This window comes from Bufo bufo, chromosome 3 (assembly GCF_905171765.1).
Source record: "Bufo bufo chromosome 3, aBufBuf1.1, whole genome shotgun sequence".
Classification (NCBI taxonomy): domain Eukaryota; kingdom Metazoa; phylum Chordata; class Amphibia; order Anura; family Bufonidae; genus Bufo; species Bufo bufo.
In genome coordinates this window covers 584,980,772-584,999,113 of record NC_053391.1, presented here as the reverse complement: position 1 = coordinate 584,999,113, position 18,342 = coordinate 584,980,772, and the positions used below count along the sequence as shown (strand labels likewise).

At 41.3% G+C, this 18,342-nt stretch overlaps 1 protein-coding gene across 1 annotated transcript in view; it reads left to right on the top strand.

Annotated features, from left to right (window-relative positions):
• The window catches only part of CALCOCO1 (calcium binding and coiled-coil domain 1), a 165,159-nt gene that overhangs the window by 19,952 nt on the left and 126,865 nt on the right, over nucleotides 1–18,342 (top strand). The window lies entirely within an intron of this gene.

The window sequence follows — 18,342 nt, the reverse complement described above, 5'->3', positions numbered from 1 at the left end:
TTTTCATAATATATTTGGAAGAAAAAAAATGTGAACCGATTGTTCTTCTATACACCTTATATGCATCTTACTTTACTGATGTATCGCATTGACATGATAACAATAAAGAATTGTTTAAAAAAAAAAAAAAAGATTACTGAAAACAAGGATTACAGAGCATATGACAAAAATTAGGACAGGATACGAGAAGCACTCACTGTCAAAGCATTTTAAACATTCTCATAATCAGGATCCCTCTCAGTTAACATTCATGGCATTCGAAAAAGTGGATATACATTGGAGGGGAGGTGATCATATTTCCAATATGTCACGACAGGAAGCAAGACGTATATATGATTTTAACACGTTACTACCTGAAGGTCTCGATGCAGACTTTGAGATATTTGGCTTCCTGTAAAATATAGGGATGGGTGTCCCTCGCTGATGGGACATCGGAGTCTGGCAGTGATATCAGCACTCCGATCTCCTCTCGGCGAAGGGCCCCCACCCCCACACACTAAGAGAGAAAGTGAATAGGAAATAACTGAAATCGCAGAAGAATCGCAGGAATATATTGAAGAGTGAAGATAGATCATTTTTAGATGCATCATAGCATTAAGTTATAATTTTATTGTAAATTTTATTCAAATTTTATTTTAGGTATAATTATATGCATTTTATATATATGAGACATAGTCAACAACCCAATTATAAAGAGAGATTATAATCGTACGATAATTATATAATCGTATGAAATTTTTAATCGTATGAAATTTTTATTCGTATGAGATTTAAAATCGGACGAAAATTGTATAAGAAGATTTTTGAATGTGGGATAGGATACGATATATATAGCCAAAGGAGGATATACAATCCACATTTTAGGAATTCCTGACCAGATTTTATAGGGAACCTCAATTAGATTAAAGGGCGGAACCCATATGGGTATATAATGAAGGAATGTAGGATCTCAAAAACCAGCTACTGAGGAAGAGGTACTCAACCTCGAAACGCGCATAGCAGGAGCGGATGAGATCCTTATACTAAGAAGACGTCTTACAGCATTGCAACTATCCAACAGACTGTTGCGAAAAACCGATAGAAATATTGCCAAGGAACTACATGTACGGAGGTTGGTACCGCCTCCAGATAACATAAATAACTTAAATCAAGTGAATCGAACTAAGTCCAGGTCACGTGGGACGCTCCGACGCTCCGATCACGTGACACATTGTGAACACGTTGGACGCCGAACAGAGACCGGAAGGAATCCGAACAGAGACTGGAAGGAGGTCTGCGATCCACGCAGCAACAGCTCTGAAGAAAAGTGCAGACAAACGCACGCCACAGGGTATAAGAAGAGGGGTGAGTGAACTGACTATTAGTGGGACGCCGCTACAGTCAGATGCAGAGAAAGCTGAATAATAAGCAGTAAGTAAAAATACCAAACTGCGTATAGATAACCCCTGACTAGAAGTATTACCCAAATAATAACATGCTATACAATTGAGACTTTCTAATGATTTGTGTACCTAAAGACTGTTGAAGGACATTAGCAAATAATCAATAAGTGCACTGCATCAATTGCACCTTATCAATTGCACCTTATCAATTGCACTTTATAGCACAGTGTGGAATTTTATGGAACAATATGTGATACTCTAAGGCCTCTTTCACACTTGCATTGTTGGGATCCGGCGTGTACTCCATTTGCCGGAGGTGCCCGCCGGATCCGGAAAAACGCAAGTGTACTGAAAGCATTTGAAGACGGAACCGTCTTCCAAATGCTTTCAGTGTTACTATGGCACCCAGGACGCTATTAAAGTCCTGGTTGCCATAGTAGGAGCGGGGAGCGGGGGAGCGGTATACTTACAGTCCGTGCGGCTCCCGGGGCGCTCCAGAATGACGTCAGAGCGCCCCATGCGCATGGATGACGTGATCCATGCGATCACGTGATCCATGCGCTTGGGGCGCCCTGACGTCACTCTGGAGCGCCCGGGGAGCCGCACGGACGGTAAGTATGCTGCTCCCCCGCTCCCCACTACACTTACCATGGCTGCCAGGACTTTAGCATCCCAGCAGCCATGGTAACCATTCAGAAAAAGCTAAATGTCGGCTCCGGCAATGCGCCGAAACGACGTTTAGCTTAAGGCCGGATCCGGATCAATGCCTTCCAATGGGCATTAATTCCGGATCTGGCCTTGCGGCAAGTGTTCCAGATTTTTGGCCGGAGCAAAAAGCGCAGCATGCTGCGGTATTTTCTCCGGCCAAAAAACGTTCCGTTCCGGCCTGGGAGCCTTTACAATGCCCTAGAATACCACAGTAACCAAGCTTAACCCCTCAATTTTACCTAGGGAGCCCCCCGGTGTCTAAAATCTCAGATGCTGGGGTTGGTATTGACCGCAGCATATAAGATGTTAAATGACTGGGATCTGAGTTATCTCAATCCAAGTCATTATGGCTGGGTGTCGGTATTAGACTGCCTGCACCTGCCACATGTGGAGTGGGATCAGATTGTGAGCTTGCTCCATTCATAAATCACAAAAAAAGATACAAAACATCCTGCGCAATATGATAACTAAATATGCGGATGTACATGGCAACATTTATAAAGAAAAAAATCATGGAAAATAGTGCACACAATAGATGCACACATAATATATGGACTAAGCCCTCATTCTGGTATGATAAAATCTGAGACTCTCAGCCAATATATTTTGATCAAAACACATCTGTGTCCGCCTACCAGCGCCAAGGTGGTCTCAGTCAGGCAGGTCCTACTCTAAACCTATCTATGCCGTATAGGCATCTACATTTAGGAGAGCAGACCCTGCACATATAGTGTGTTGCTCCTAGTTATTAGTCCATATATAATGTTTGCATCTATTGTGTTAGTGCATTATTTTCCGTGATTTTTTTCTTGCTCCATTCAACCCTCCTGCACCTTGGACGTACAGTTATGTCCAGATGCAGGAAGGAGTTAAAAATGAGACAGAAATATACCCTATCCAGAGCATGCTGCATTTTGGAAAGGAATGCTACTGAATGCCAGAAACCAAAATGCTTTGTATGTAGGTTGATTTATATTTCACTATACACTTTAATGTAACATCTGGCAGTAGAATTTTATCCAAACTGCCACAATCACAGTGCAATGTGTTATATTTGGTGCATCTTGCTAGACATGTTAGCCTACTTTCACACTCGCATTTTGTGCGGATCCGTCATGGACGGATCTGTTCAGATAATACCACCGTCTGCATCCGTTCAGAATGGATCCGTTTGTATTATCTTTAACATAGCCAAGATGGATCCGTCTTGAACACCATTGAAAGTCAATGAAGGACGGATCTGTTTTCTATTGTGCCAGATTGTGTCAGTGAAAACGTTTGGCTCAGTTTCATCAGACGCAAGCAGCGTTTTGGTGTCCATCTCCGAAGCAGAATGGAGACTGAAAGGAGGCAAACTGATGCATTCTGAGCGGATCCTTTTCCATTCAGAACGCATTAGAATGCAAACTGATCCGTTTTGGACCGCTTGTGAGAGCCCTGAACAGATCTCACAAACGGAAAGCCAAAACGCTAGTGTGATAGTAGACTTAGTCACATTTTAAAGGGAATCTGTCACCACATAGCTCGCTATGAAACCATCTAACATGCCAGATGCACGTTTTCCAATACATTCTAATGGTCCTATTTCCATCAGTAGTCCCAGTGTGGAGAAATTAGGCTTTTTATTTTATGTCAATTAGCCCCTGGGTGGAACAAGAGTGGGGCCGTACTGTTCAGAGCAAGAGCATTACAGAATCCATTGGCTGGTGATCTTCTTTACTGTACCACGCCTGGCCGAATAGTGAAGCGAACGAGCAATCGCAAGACTTCAGGGCCGAGAATGTCTTCATTGCCTGTCCCTGTGGTGGGGGTATGGCCTCCTTGCACCCATGGAGCTAACTAGCATAAAATAAAAGGCCTAATTTCTCCACCATGGGCCACCCATGGAAATAGGACAACACCATTAGAATGTATTGCGAAGTTGGCATTTTGCATGTAAGATGGTTTCATAGCGAGCTACAGTATGTGGTGACAGATTCCCTTTAAATCGAGCCCCTTTCCAGCTAAACCATGTGCCTTTTTCCGCTAAGCCACTTTTCTTTATTAGTGAGGAGCTAAAAGTGTCTAAAGCACATAATAAATGTGGTGCAAAGCACGTATCCCATTTTTTTGGGCATAAACTGAGGCAGAATTCTGGCTTATTTAACATAATAATATCTCCCTCATTGTGTGTAAAACCAACCTAATACACTGCCTGTCCAAAAAAAAAGTTGCCACCTAGATTTAACGAAGCAAATAGTTATGAGCCTCCTATTGGATAATTACTGCATGGGCGATTATTTTTCAGCTGGCAATAAGTTATTTAACCCCAACTGGTGCAATGAGTTGCTTCACATTTCTTAAACAACCATGTCAAAAAACACATCTCGTGGTCGTGGAAAATATGTTAGTCTGTTTGAGAAGGGTCAAATCATTGGCATGCATCAAGCAGAGAAAACATCTAAGGAGATTGCAGAAACGACAAAAATTGGGTTAAGAACTGTCCAATGCATTATTGAAAACTGGAAGGATAGTGGGGACCCATCGTATTCGAGGAAGAAATGTGGCGGGAACAAAAAATCCTGAATGATCGGCGATCAATTAAACGTTTGGTGAAATCAAATCGAAGAAAAACAACAGTAGAACTCAGGGCTATGTTTAATGGTGAAAGTAAGAGCATTTCCACATGCACAATGCGAAGGGAACTCAAGGGATTGGGACTGAACAGCTGTGTAGTCGTAAGAAAACCACTAATCAGTGAGGCAAACCAAAAAAAAAGGCTTTAATTTGCTAGGGAGCATAAAGATTGGACTGGAGCAATGGAAGAAGGTCATGTGGTCTGATGAGTCCAGATTTACCCTGTTCCAGAGTGATGGGCGCATCTGGGTAAGAAGAGAGGCAGATGAAGTGATGCACCCATCATGCCTAGTGCCTACTGTACAAGCCTGTGGGGGCAGTGCTATCATCTGGGGTTGCTGCAGTTGGTCAGGTCTAGGTTCAGCAAGAATGAGTGCTCCAAGAATGAGGTCAGCTGACTACCTGAACATACTGAATCTTCAGTATGTTCAGTTTGTTTAATCAGCTGATGATGTCATGACCAGGTGATCCTGCACCTATAAATGTGATCAGGTTTTCATTGTCATCATGCAGTTGAGAAAGGCTGGACGGGCCGAAACGCGTCCTGTTATTATTTTGTAGTTACAATAAATGAATAAAACTGTCACTACCAGAGCTTTGGGACGTTCTCACAGCTCTGTTTCTCCACCCCTGTGATGATGTCACTACTAGAGCTGGGAGGAGTTCTCACTGCTCTGTTTACTTTTGGTTTCCTTCCTCCCAGCTGTTCCTCATGCGTTTGATTTCCCTCTCTTTATATCACCCCTCCTCCTATTGTAGGGCGTGGATTATAGTTCTCATTTCAGTTGTAGCTCTTGCTTTAGTATCTTCACTTGTAGCTATCAGTTCACTGGACCTGTGTTCTGCTGCAGAAAGCACTCCGGATATTGCCAGCTGTCCTTGGATCCGTCTTCTCTGCGGCTGCAACACCTTCAGCTAAGTGTACAGACATTGTTGTGTACCAGATTATTTTCTGACTGGATCTGAGGTGGCCACGGTTCCCTCCATATACTGAGTAGGGCACCGGTGGCCGTGCCCCTTCCACTATTGTAGGGGTTACAGTGGTCATCAGTCTTAGGTACGTGGGCATGCCTCGTTCCGCCATTTGGATCCGGGCATGTGCTTAGCAGCATAGGGAGAGCTTTGAGGGTCTGACAGGGGTCACCCTTTATCCTCCCTAGTTTGGGTCCGGTCAGTAGCTCTTTTACTGTGTATACTATTGTTGCTCACATACAGCCGTGACAAAAACTGATTGGAAACAAGAACGTCTGCTGGGACCTTTTTTGCTGGATTTGATCTGGGGATTGCCCCTTCCTGTGCAGCGTGAGAAAGGATCGTGAGCTGTTACTTCTGTTTTACATTAACATACTGAAAGACCTGGTTATTCTTTCAATGGATTTTTTCCTCCCTGATGGCACGGGCATATTCCAAGATGACAATGCCAGGATTTATCGGGCTCAAATTGTGAAAGAGTGGTTCAGGGAGCATGAGACATCATTTTCACACATGGATTGGCCACCATAGAGTCCAGACCTTAACCCCATTGAGAATATTTGGCATGTGCTGGAGAAGGCTTTGCGCATCGGTCAGACTCTACCACCATCAATGCAAGATCTTGGTGAAAAGTTAATGCAACACTGGATGGAAATAAATCTTGTGACATTGCAGAAGCTTATCGAAACAATGCCACAGCGAATGCATGCCGTAATCAAAGCTAAAGGCGGTCCAACGAAATATTAGAGTGTTGACCTTTTTTTTTTGGGTGGCGACTTTTTTTTTGGACAGGCAGTGTAGGTGTTATGTTTTAAAAGGCAGCTTCTGAAAGCCCGAGAAATGGCTGCACTGCAAATTCAAACGTCTCACAAGAGGACTTATATTTCCAGTTATTTTCTAGATTTCAGGACAAAATGTTCTTTAATGTAAAGTATTACTCCCTGTATCCTGGCTGGTGAACATGTCAGGAACTTCTCATTTTACACCTCTCTTACATTATATATGAATACTGTGAAATGTCTGTTATTCGGTATCACCCCATATTTTAGGTTTATTGGCTTTGTAAGAGAAACATCAAAGCAATTTAGCTGCTTGTACAATTCTGCCTTTAAGAGAGATTTACGGAGCAGCAATTGGCAGTACAAGATGAAATGTACAAATGACAATTAATTAATTGATTAAAAGGAAGCACTTGCTTGAGTGAAATTATAGATGTGTTTGTTGTTTGCAGTTTGGCAGAGAATTACTACATAAGGCTACTTTCACACTAGCGTTAATATTTTCCGGTATTGAGATTCATCATAGGGTCTCAATATCGTAAAAAAACGCTTCCGTTTTGTCACCATTCATTGTCAATGGGGACAAAACATAACTGAACAGAACGGAATGCTTCAAAATGCATTCCGTTGAGTTCTCATACCGGAGAGCAGACCACAGCATGCTGCGGTTTGCTTTCCGTCCTGTGATGCGAAGCAAGACGGATCCGTTTTCTCTGACACAATCTGACACAATTAGAAAATGGATCCTTCCCCTATTGACTTTCAATAGAGTTCATGACGGATCCATCTTGGCTATGTTAAATATAATACAACCGGATCCATTCATAACAGATGCAGATGGTTGTATTATCAGTAACGGAAAGTAGCCTAAGCGGAGTCATGACACAAACTAGTCAAGATATGATAATCAGACACGTGACATAATCACTTAAACTGTACCTAAACTTTCAAATCAACTTTATTAAAACCTATTCTAAATGTGCTAAATTGAAATATACTTTAGTTATTTTATTTTCCTTGTGAAGTTCAGGTGCCTATAGCACTTTGGAATCTGTACACCAGAGTTCCCAATTGTCCAGAAATTTCTAGACAGTCTGTATAAATAGGCAACTTTTTTCTTGCCTCCATGAAAAAAAATGGATATGTCCATGATTTTTTTGAGGCTGGTGGTACTTGGCAAGTTATTTTGGTGGTAATTATCATCATTTTACAGCTCACAGTAAGTGCAGGTAATGAGTTCTTATCAGTGTATTAAGCTATTTATTACCTCTATAATCATTATGGTTTTCAAATTTTCCCGTGAAAAATGTTGTCCGTCTGTGATTTTGGTATAAGTTGTCCAGTAAAAAGACAAATTCTGGTTGGCAACCCTGCTGTACTCTAGTACACTGCTAGAATGTCAGCAGTGTACTGGTGTAGTAATTCCACTGAGGCCATACTGAGATCTGCTCCTGCAGTGCTGCTCTGCTAAAGCCTGGCATGTGCTTTAATGTAGCAGGCACAGGCAGGAGCAGCGATGTGCTATGGAGAGCTCCTGTCTGCACCTACTTGCTCCATGCTGCTAACAGCCTGAGGATAAGCCTTCTATATGTGGATAACTTGAGGTCCGAATCCCCACCATTCAGCTATTTGAAGGTGCAATGGCAAGTGCAGGTGTCCCCTTAATTCTTAACAGGCACAGTTACAAACTTTTAGTAGTGGATCTGTGTGTTAAACAATATAAACAATGAAAATAATGTGGAACTCATTGGAGTGCCATAGCCTTTTTAAAAAGCTTAGAAGGGGGGGGGGGGGGGGCTTAGATCCTCACAGATCTAAGCTTGATGGTCTATAAGAAAGGCTATCAATTTTAAAGAACAATAAAACCCCTTAGAGGAAATCAGAGGAATGTCCTTTTTGGTTCCTTCTCTCTGGTCTTACGCTTCTGGTCTTGTAAAATCCCACATTATACCACAGTTCTGTGCTAGAAACTAGTACTGGATTGTAAGATTTTCTGGTTTGTAAGATGCTGGACTATCAATTTAGTAGTATTCCTTATCTAACCTCTCCAACCCACCTCTCCTCCTATCCGACCACAATCTACTTTACATTCACTTCCCTCCTTTCTCTAGCTGACCCCCACACAGTCCACCATTAAAAAAGAAAAACTTTCACCCTACTCTCCAGTAGAGATGGCCCGAATAGTTCGCCGGCGAATAGTTCCCGGCGAACATAGCTTGTTCGCGTTCGCCGCGGCGGGCGAACATATTCGATGTTCGGTCCGCCCCCTATACATCATCATTGAGTAAACTTTGACTCTGTACCTCACAGTCAGCAGACACATTCCAACCAATCAGCAGCAGACCCTCCCTGCCACCTCCTGGACAGCATCCATTTTAGATTCATTCGGAAGCTGCATTCTCAGTGAGAGGAGGGAAAGTGCTGCTGCTGCTGATTCAATAGGGAAAGCGTTAGCTAGGGCAGTGTTCTGTGTCCACAGACTCATCTGCTGTAAGGACAGCGTCCTGACAGCACCCCAAAAAGCCCTTTTCAGAGCTGGTACATCAGTCTGCTTTTTTTTTTAAATATATATATATATATGTATATATATATATTGCAGATGCCTGCCCGTGTATGAGAGGCTGCAGGATCAGTCACAGACAGTACTGTGTGCACACCATTCATACAGGGTGTGGCAGAAAATACCTTGCAGATAAAAAAAAAATTCTATTTAATATTTTTCTGTGATATAATCACAGTTGCAAGCCCGTGTGTGTCAGGCCCACACAGACTGTATTGTGGCCACTGGCTAGTGGCTAGGCCTCCACTCATACCGCTACAGGGTGTCACTCACTCACAAATACCTTGCAGATTAAAAAAAAATCTATTTAAACTGATGAGAAGAGAGTACTACAGAAAATACCACTCATATCGGGTGTGACAGTAAATTGCACGCCGCAGACGCAGTGACCCAGGCGTGGATTCAAACAAAGGGGAGGGAGTCAGCGTTTTTTTAACCATCTCCCCGTTCGAAAAATCTATTTAACCGCTTTACGTCCGCCCATAGACTATAAACTTCCTATGGGTGGACGTCTATTTCTGAAAGGACGTTCCAGAACGTCCGTTCAGAAAGTGCAGCTGCACGCTAATCGTGCAGCTGCTGATCGGGTTGCCCGCTGTCAGTGACAGCAGGGCAACCCTAAGACAAGGCAGGGACAGTTCCCAGGTGTCCCTGCCTTCCGGATCGCTGCATACACAGCGCTCGGTGAGCGCTGTGTATGCAGAGAAGGAAGCGCTATGCGCTTCCTGTTCCGGCCCGGCGGTCATGTGACCGCCGGGACCGGAGTGTGCAGGAGCTGTGTGAGGTCTCTCAGAGACCTCGATCAGCTCTGCTCTGAGGCTGTACAGCGCTGGATTGCTGCTGTACAGCCTCTATAGGGGTGCATTTGTCCTGTAACTGGGGCTACTATGTCAGCCCCAGTTACAGGAGAAATCAACAGTGGAAAAAAAAAAAAAAAAAGTGAAGTAAATGTCCCCCAGAGGTCTTGTATGACCTTATGGGGGACGAAAAGTGTAAAATAAAAAAATAAAAAATAAAAGGTTGAAAATAAAAAAAATAAAAAAAGTTTCACATGTAAAAAAAAAAAAGTCCCCAAGTAAGGAATGAAAAAAAAAAGTTAAAAATAGAAAAAATAAAAAAAAGTATACATATTAGGTATTGCCGCGTCCGTAAAAAACAGCTCTATAAAAATATCACATGACCTAACCCCTCGGGTGAACACCATAAAAAAAAAAAAAAAACTGTGTCAAAACAAGCAATTTTTGTCACCTTGCATCACAAAAGGTGCAACACCAAGTGATCAAAAACGCGTATGTCCCACAAAATAGTACCAATAAAACCGTCACCTCATCCCGCAAAAAATGAGCCCCTACATAAGAAAATCTCTCAAAAAATAAAAAAACTATAGCTCTTAGAACATGGAGACACTAAAACATCATTTTTTTTGTTTCAAAAATGCTATTATTGTGTTAAAGTGAAACAAATAAAAAAAAGTATACATATTAGGTATTGCCGCGTCCGTAAAAACCAGTTCTATAAAAATATCACATGACCTAACCCCTCGGGTGAACACCGTAAAAAAAAAAAAAAAAACTGTGTCAAAACAAGCAATTTTTGTCACTTTGCATCACAAAAGGTGCAACACCAAGTGATCAAAAATGCGTATGTCCCACAAAATAGTACCAATAAAACCGTCACCAAATCCCGCAAAAAATGAGCCCCTACATAAGAAAATCTCTAAAAAAATAAAAAAAACTATAGCTCTCAGAACATGGACACATTAAAACATAATTTTTTTGTTTAAAAAATGCTATTATTGTGTAAAACTTTAATAAATGAGAAAAAGTATACATATTAGGTATCACCACGTCCGTAACAATCTGCTCTATAAAAATGTCACTTGACTGAACCCCTCAGGTGAACGCTGTAAAAATAAATAAATAGAAACTGTGCTAAAACAACCAATTTTTTGGTCACCTTGCCCCATAAAGTGTTATAATGAATGATCAAAAAATCATATGTACCCAAAAATAGTACTAATAAAACTGGCACCTTATCCCCTAGTTTCCAAAATGGGATCACTTCTTGGGAGTTTCTACTGTAAGGGTGCATCAGGGGGCTTCAAATGGGACATGGCATCTAAAAACCATGTGGAGTTCCTTTTCTTCTGCGCCCTGCCGTGTGCCCATACAGCAGTTTACGACCACATGTGGGGTGTTTCTGTAAACCGCAGAATCTGGGTAATAAATATTGAGTTTTGTTTGGCTGTTAACCATCGATGTGTTAAAGAAAAAAATGGATTAAAATGGAAAATCTGCCAAAAAAGTGAAATTTTAAAATTTGATCTCCATTTTCCTTTAATTCTTGTGGAACGCCTAAAGGGTTAACAAAGTTTTTAAAATCGGTTTTGAATACCTTGAGGGGTGTAGTTTCTACAATGGGGTCATTTATGGGGGTATCCACTATGTAGGCCCCACAAAGTGACTTCAGACCTGAACTGGTCCTTAAAAAGTGGGTTTTGGCAATTTTCTTAAAAATTTGAAGAATTGCTTCTAAACTTCTAAGCCTTCTAACGTCCTAAAAAAATAAAATGACATTTCCAAAATGATGCCAACATAAAGTAGACATATGGGGAATGTTAAAAAATAAATATTTTATGAGGTATCACTTTCTGTTTTAAAAGCAGAGAAATTGAAATTTAGAAAATTGCGAATTTTTCAAATTTTTGGGTAAATTTGGGATTTTTTCATAAATAAAGGTGAAATATTTTGACTCAAATTTATGACTATCATGAAGTACAATGTGTCACGAGAAAACAATCTCTGAATGACTTGGATAAATAAAGGCGTTCCAAAGTTATTACCACATAAAGTGAGATATGTCAGTTTTGCAAAATTTGGCCTGGTCAGGAAGGGGACAAATGGCCCAGATGGCAGGTGGTTAATAAATGGACCCCAGATTAGGGACGTAACAGGGATTAAACTGATGAGAAGAGAGAACTACAGAAAATACCACTCATATCGGGTGTGACATTAAATTGCACGGCGCAGACGCAGTGACCGTGGCGTGGATTCAAACGAAGGGGAGGGAGCCAGCGTTTTTTTAACCATCTCCCCGTTCGAAAAATCAATTCAATTCACCTTTCGGGGACCCTTGGTGTTGTACGTGGCTGGCTGGAGGAAGAAACCTTCAATGACATCAACGGGACATGGCTAGCTTGGTATCCAACCTTGTGCAAATGGGAAGTTTGCGGTTGGGCAAATGGACTGTTTGCGGTTGTTTGCGGTGCATTAAAAGGGGAGTTTGGTCTGTCAATGTCTGTGAAGCGGGCGTAACCCTTACACTACCTGATCGATACAACATCATACCTGATCGTATACACACACTGGATGTTTTAAACCACGTTGTTCGAAAAAAAATTGAATTGTTAGGTGATTTATGCCCTTTATGGATTAAAATCCAACTCTGCGTCAACTATGTCATTTTCCATGGGAGTTTTGCCATGGATCCTCCTCCGGCATGCCACAGTCCAGGTGTTAGTCCCCTTGAAACAACTTTTCCATCACTACTGTGGCTAGAAAGAGTCCCTGTGGGTTTTAAAATTCGCTGCCAATTGAAGTCTATGGCAGTTCGGCCGGTTCGCCCGTTCGCGAACATTTGCAGAAATCCGCGTTCGCTGTTCGCGAATGGAAAATTTTATGTTCGCGACATCTCTACTCTCCAGATCACATCTCACCACCTGTGCGCTTGACCTGATCCCATCCCACTTCTTCCTCAACCTTACCACCACAGTATTTATCCCAGACCTAATCCATCTCTTCAAGCTAACACTGCCATCTTCCCCACATGCAAACATTACATTAATCCTTAAAAAGCCTTCCCTTGACCCGTCATCTTTGTCTAGCTATCGACCCATATCACTACTCCTGTTTGCTTCAAAGCTCCTTGAACAACATTTCCACCTTGAATTGTATTCCCTTATCATATTCCACTCCTTACCAAAATCACCAACAACTTGCTAACTGACAAAGACAAACGACATTACTCTGTCCTCCTTCTCCTAGACCTGTTCTTTGCCTTAAACACAGTTGACCACTCCCTTCTGTTACAATCTCTCTCATTCCTTGGCCTTCTCTCATTTTTTGGACCTGTCTCACAGCTGTCACAGTAAATGCTACCTAGCGCTCCAAATGGGAAACATTAATCATTCCAGGTGAGCCTCTTCCTCTCCAGGTTCTGAAAATGTGGACTACAACTAGTATACAGTTTTTGGGTAAGCCCTCACAACAAAAGGCTAGATGTACTATCTCTATGAAGGCTAAATCATTATTTAGATAGGTCCTGAACAGATAATTAATATAATAAAATATAGCATATCAGTAGTAATACGTCAAAACAACTGGACTATCTAAGTCATCCATCAGAAATGTGTCAGTTTATTGTGTTTTTATGATTTATTTTTTTTAAATGTAACTTTTTGCTGGTGAAATACAGTATGTGTGTTTGATTTCTATTTCACATATCAATTATTTTGCACACAAGAAACCAGTTGGCCATCTTGAAATTTTGTTACGATATACAGGGTGAGATAGTTAATTTGTTTGTACATTTCAATTTGGTTTATCAACTGAAGTAAGGTAGCACCATGCCACTTATAAATTGAATACTAAATATTGTTCTTGTGTAGCAGTCGGCATAGAGAGCATAAACTCCTATATAGACAGGGGACATATTTTTACTTTGCTGCTGCTTTGAGTTGTGAGAGATGTTATCTGCTAATATCATGGTAGGTGTAGAATTGGGATAACATTGTTTTCTTGATAGGCCTAGATAGAGATGCCCATAGATGAGCACTGCCCTTATCAGTGTAATGTGTGACATTCTAATTGAGTCACTCTGATCGCAGTGAATAGTCTGAATAGGGCTACTTACACACTTGCGGTAGCAAGGTCCGGCAGGCTGTTCCCCCGCTGGAGGTACGACCGCAGCACGGCAAACATGCCGAGAGACTGCCGGACAAAAAAGACAGCATTCTGAGGTTTTTGTCTGGCCGTCTCTCGGCTTGTTTGCCGTGCTGCGGCCGGACCTCCAGCCTGCCTGCAGCACAGTGGGGTAGCGTTAGCACGGATCCGGCTGTTCCCCTGCCAGAACATCCTTCCGGACCCTGCTACCGCAAGTGTGAAAGTAGACTAAGAAAGGCAAGTGAGCTTGTTTGTCATAGAAACATAGAAACATAGAATGTGTCGGCAGATAAGAACCATTTGGCCCATCTAGTCTGCCCAATATACTGAATACTATGGATAGCCCCCGGCCCTATCTTATATGAAGGATGGCCTTGTGCCTATCCCATGTATGCTTAAACCCCTTCACTGTATTTGCAGCTACCACTTCTGCAGGAAGGCTATTCCATGCATCCACTACTCTCTCAGTAAAGTAATACTTCCTTATATTACTTTTAAACCTTTGCCCCTCTAATTTAAAACTGTGTCCTCTTGTGGTAGTTTTTCTTCTTTTAAATATGCTCTCTTCCTTTACCGAGTTGATTCCCTTTATGTATTTAAAAGTTTCTATCATATCCCCTCTGTCTCTTCTTTCTTCCAAGCTATACATATTAAGGTCCTTTAACCTTTCCTGGTAAGTTTTATCCTGCAATCCATGTACTAGTTTAGTAGCTCTTCTCTGAACTCTCTCTAGAGTATCTATATCCTTCTGGAGATATGGCCTCCAGTACTGCGCACAATACTCCAAGTGAGGTCTCACCAGTGTTCTGTACAGCGGCATAAGCACTTCACTCTTTCTACTGCTTATACCTCTCCCTATACATCCAAGCATTCTGCTGGCATTTCGTGCTGCTCTATTACATTGTCTTCCCACCTTTAAGTCTTCTGAAATAATTACTCCTAAATTCCTTTCCTCAGATACTGAGGTCAGGACTGTGTCAAATATTCTATATTCTGCCCTTGGGTTTTTACGCCCCAGGTGCATTATCTTGCACTTATCCACATTAAATTTCAGTTTCCAGAGTTCTGACCATTCTTCTAGTTTTCCTAAATCCTTTTCCATTTGGCGTTTCCCTCCAGGAACATCAACCCTGTTACCTATCTGTGTGTCATCAGCAAAAAGACAAACCTTACCATCGAGGCTTTTTGCAATATCACTTATGAAGATATTAAACAAAATCGGTCCCAGTACAGATCCCTGTGGAACCCCACTGGTAACATGACCTTGTTTTGAATGTTCTCCATTGACTACCACCCTCTGTTGTCTGTCACTCAGCCACTGCCTAATCCACTCAACAATATGGGAGTCCATGCTCAATGACTGCAGTTTATTGATAAGTCTTCTATGTGGGACAGTGTCAAAAGCCTTACTAAAATCTAGATATGCGCACAAGTGCCCTCATGCTAAAAGTACAAGCAAAGGAGGAACAGGAAGAGAGTCAGGACAGGAAGTAGAATACATACATGTGTTAAGGTGTCAGCGGCGTCCCGCTGAAGTAAAGTGAACTATGTGCTTTGACAATAAATTGTTTCTTGCTGGCATACAATAAAGAACGTTCTTACCATATTACCGGCCTTTCCAGTACACGATCAACGTCTAGAGCAATATTCGAGCACAGACATCTCATATGGTAAGAACGTTCTTTATTGTATGCCGGCAAGAAACAATTTATTGTCAAAGCACATAGTTCACTTTACTTCAGCGGGACGCCGCTGACACCTTAACACAGTGGGACGCCGCTGCCTATGTTACATGGTGAAGAAGTGAGAGACATTATCTTTCGGAAGTACTTTTGTTCGGAACGAATGGACCTTGCTACCCATATCTGAATTTCTATAGTACAAGGTACTAAACATAACTATCAGAACAAATAACCTCTTTATTGGCGCAATAGACATTGTTTCTATCGATCACACTAAGCCACTACAGGCTATCACTCACTAGGTGCACCTTACTATCTGTTGGGATCCTTAATTGCACTACTTGTGGTCCATACCCACTTTTTACTTGTGTCTAGCAGGAATTCTGAGTCTATGTATTATCGAGTTTACCTTTTTCTGCATATTGTGATTTTATTCATTTATTGGTTTTAATAATAAATTTAATGTTGGTTCCAGTATTTGAGAGTGCCCAGTTCACTTTGTATTTACTGTAACCCTTTTGAGTAGACTGGGTGAGTCTACTCTACTGTGAGCACCTCATTTGGTCCTCCGTTGCTCCAGTGCGCCACATTTGCACTATTTTTATTAATAAGTAAATGTTGATGGTCGTAATCCCTATCATAAAGTGTTACGTTTGGAAAAATAGATACATTTTGCCGAAACCCAGCAACAATAAGACAACTTTTATGAGTGAATCATGTTTATAAAAACATAATAACCCAATACGTTTTGCAATATAATCACCTCTATAACAACATGTCCTATGGCTCCAACATGCCCTCTGGCAAACCCGTATCCTTCTATAATAACATTACATCAAGTAAACCATCTCCCTATACCACCCTTCAGTGAATGAGCACCTCATAATAATTGAAACTGTTTATAGGGGGAGGGGGGGGGGGGTAACAAAGCATATCGGTTTCAACATAATCCTTTTTATTTTCGAGAATGTGATTGTGAACTTTATTAGAACGGTTTGCAAATTGCAAATACCTTTGTTAATGCAAAGCAAAGTCTAAAGCTATTGTTGCTGATCCTCCATGCCCCTTTGCAATCAAAGCATTTGAGTGTTAGTACATTGAAGCATATCTGTCCTATTTGTATCTGCTACCCCCTGTTGTTTTTTGGGGTACATTCCTGAGTCACACAGTAGGAAGCAACAGCCAATAACATGCTGGCTTCCTCTGCCTTACAAAATATGGGGTAATTTTGATTGTTATAGAATAATTATTCTACTATATCTTAGAATAGAAGGGGCTTCTAGAAACAAACAATACATATTAGTACAGTATATTCCTTCAAAGTCTTGGCGAAAAAAAACTAATGTTCATATTAAAAACATTAAAACAAATGTTTAATTTTGCATTAACTTTCTCCAGTATTAATTTATTGGGTTGTTTTGGCTATTGTCTAAAAATTTTGAGATGGGAAAGATGATCCGGCTTCTTTAATAAAGCGTTTTAGTGTCTAATTACAGTGACTATATGAGCTTACATTTCAGCTGCTTATTAATTTCATAAGTGCGCAATATGTTAAAAACATAGCTTTATTATATTCCAGGATGACAGATTGATATTATTTTTATGGCTAGCGCCTTGTGGAAATGGAAGAGTTAAATTATTCAGCATTTGAAGAGTCTGTACACTGGTATCATGCTGGGAAGCCCTGGAGGTTACTGGCATCTGTCAAGGGCAGAAGGCACCAGTTTTCGAGAACAGTAAGGCTGCAGAGGGCGGGTGGGAATGGCTATTTTCAATGACTCTTCCAGTAGTGGCAGATGGACCTTTGGACTCGACTACAGCCTGGCGTTGCCGAAGAATGTTGAACTGGCAGAGCTGACCACGAGGCATGTGGCTAGAAACAAAATGTTCTACTTGGCAAAGAAAAGGTTGGATGTGCTTAGACTTCCAAGTCCATCTGGCCTTAGTGTGGAGCGACCATTTGCTTCGGATTTTGTTAATTTGTTTGCAGAAAATGCTATCTGAGTTTCATCAAATGAGACATTTGTTATCTATTGTACATCACACTTACTTAACATGAAGGAATTTCATAAATGGGGTTTTACCTATTCAAACAGATACACTTCACATACGTTCTCCTCTAACGTACCTATCTATTCTAACTTTTCTACCAAATAAAGTCCCCCTGACTATTATGGCTTTCCACCAAATAGCAATATACAATGATGTATGTTCTCCCCGTGTTTGCATGGGTTTCCTCCAAGTTCTCCAGGTTCCTCCCACACTCCAAAGACATACTGATAGGGACCTTAGATTGTGAGCCTCATTGGCGACAGCTTGATGATAATGTCTGTAAAGTGCTGCAGAATATAGTAGCGCTATATATGGGCATAAAATAAATATATATAATATAGTAAACTTCTCAAACAATGGTCCCCAACAAGTGATTCCCGGTAGGCTGGCTGTATAACTTGTTATAATGTGCCATATAATTCTAATTTTAAAAATGTTATAGCATGCTGTTCAGACAATTAGACATGGTCTCCTCAATCTTCCGCAAGATGCGACCAGTGGTGTAAGGTCTTGGGCTCTCACGCATGGTCTGTACAGACCCCCTAATCATTGTATGTCTTTAATAATACTATTCACTTCATATGGGGCAGTGTCCTTTTGGGACACCTCCGGCTCCAGGACTGGGGTACGACTGCACCCTCTGTAACCCTG